The 2,383-nt window shown below is 45.7% G+C and overlaps 1 pseudogene; it reads left to right on the forward strand.

Moving 5' to 3' along the window:
• Positions 1–455: 455 nt before the first annotated feature.
• On the forward strand, positions 456–1,609 carry LOC115112259 (protein phosphatase 1A-like; annotated as a pseudogene).
• The last annotated feature ends 774 nt before the right edge of the window (positions 1,610–2,383 follow it).

The following is a 2,383-nucleotide window of genomic DNA, read 5'->3' on the forward strand; positions in this document are numbered from 1 at the left end:
AGAAAAGAAAGTAAAAGTGCAATATGTGCCATGTAAGAAAGCTAACGTTTAAGTTCCTTGCTCAGAACATGAGAACATATGAAAGCTGGTGGTTCCAGTTAAGAAGTTTTAGGTTGTAGTTGTTATAGAACTATTTCTCTCTATACCATTTTGTATTTCATAGACCTTTGACTATTGGATGTTCTTATATGCACTTTAGTATTACCAGCCTAATCTCGGGTGTTGATAGGCTTGAAGTCATAAACAGCGCTGTGCTTCATGTATTGTGAAGAGCTGCTGGCAAACGCAGGAATGTGCTGTTTGAATTCATGTTTACAAGCCTGCTGCTGCCTACCACCGCTCAGTCAGACTGCTACATCAAATCAGAGACTTAATTATAATAAACACAGAAATACAAGCCTTTGGTCATTAATATGGTAAAATCTGGAAATTATCGTTTTGAAATTTGGCCTCAACAGCTCCGGCCTAAAGGTTTAAAGGAGGGGGATACAATGGGGGCGTTTTTGGACAAGCCAAAGATGGAGAAGCACAATGCTCATGGTGAGGGGAACCGTCTGACCTATGGCCTGAGCAGGGCTGGAGGGTGGAGATGGAGGATGCCCACACGGCAGTCATTGGCCTGCCTCATGGGCTCGACCCTTGGGCCTTCTTTGCGGTTTATGATGGGCATGCTGGCTCCCAGGTGGCTAAATACTGCTGCGGGCACCTTCTGGAGCACATCACCAGCAACCCAGACTTCCAGAGTGCTCTGAGCCGGAACCCAACGAGAGGCAGGAAGACCGGGCATCCGCACAGGTTTCCTGCAGATTGACAAGCACATGCGTCCATCTCTGAGAAGAAGCACGGTGTGACCGGATGCCTCCACCATAGTGGGGTCAAAGTGATTTCCCCAGGTCACATCTACTTCATCAACTGTGGAGACTTCGGTCCTCTTAGCCGTGGAGGAGCTGTGCACTTTTTCACACAGGACCACAAGCCCAGCAACCCACTGGAGAAGGGAGAGGATCCAGAACGCAGGCTCTGTCAGACCAGCGAGTGAATGGCTCTCTGGCAGTGTCCCGGCACTGGGAGACTTTGACCACTGTGTGCATGGCAAGGGCCCCACGGAGCAGCTGTTTCACCAGAGCCTGAGGTGTATGCCATTGAAAGGTCTGAGGTGGAAGATGAGTTCATCGTCCTAGCCTGCGACGGCATCTGGGATGTCATGGCCAATGAGGAACTTTGTAACTTTGTCAGGTCCAGGCTTGAGGTGACCGATGACCTTGAGAGAGTCTGCAATGAAATTGTTGACACTTGCTTGTACAAGGGGCTCCAAAGGTGACTGCAGAAGCTGTGAAAAGGGAAGCGGAGCTGGATAAGTACCTGGAAAGCAGAGTAGAAGAGATCATAAAGAAGCAGGGAAACGAAGGGGTTCCAGACTTGGTCCACGTGATGCGGACGTTAGCATCGGAGAGCATCCCTAACCTCCCTCCTGGGGGAGAGCTGGCCAGCAAACGAAGCGTTATTGAAGCAGTGTACAACAAACTCAACCCATACCGAGGTGATGACGCAGACTCCGCATCGACAGACGACATGTGGTAACACAACCCCTACCACTAACACAGCACAGAGTTTAAGGTCCCACCTCAAGAATCACAGCAGCACCAGCAGCTTGTCTCCCCACCATTCTGAGCTGCCCATTTGAAGAAGTGAATATGATGGGAGCAGGAGATGCGCACACACACTCTCTACACTCCCAGATAGAGCAGCACCAGTCAGCTCTGGAGTCTGTGATCCTCCATTTTGTCTCACCTTTATTTTCAATCCACCTTTTAACCTGTTGGGACTCAGTTATGGCTTTAGGTTTTCTTTTCTTTTTTAATCAGTTAAAACAATCATCCTTATTAGTCCACTTTGTTTGTATATTTCTGTTTTGGTGAAGTGCAATTGTCCTGTACAAACCTCGTATTTATACAGCTTGAGTTAAAGAAAAGAAGAAAAAAACCTTTATACACTATCAGCCCTTTTCCTGCTCTTCTGGAGTTCCAACAAATGTCTATTCAGTGAATATTACTGTTTGTTCTCCAGGTGATATTATCCTCTTGCTCTTTTTCATTTTTTTTGTTTGTCTTTGCTCTTTAAGAAACGGGTAAATTGTATAGGTTCACAGCACAGTAAGCTCTCTAAACCATAAATTCTAATATCTACATTTCTTTTGTTTTGTATTTTAAAAAATCTACGTAGTGTAGTAACTATGGTACTACAGTCTTTCATTGTGTGTTCTGTCTTTTGGGGGCTATTCTTGTTCATCACCTGTAAACAACGCAACAAAGCAGTTCCTAAATTTGTAAGTCGCTCTGGATAAGAGCGTCTGCTAAATGACTTAAATGTAAATGTAAATGTA

This window comes from Oncorhynchus nerka, unplaced genomic scaffold (assembly GCF_034236695.1).
Source record: "Oncorhynchus nerka isolate Pitt River unplaced genomic scaffold, Oner_Uvic_2.0 unplaced_scaffold_10839, whole genome shotgun sequence".
In the NCBI taxonomy this organism is placed as follows: Eukaryota; Metazoa; Chordata; class Actinopteri; order Salmoniformes; family Salmonidae; genus Oncorhynchus; species Oncorhynchus nerka.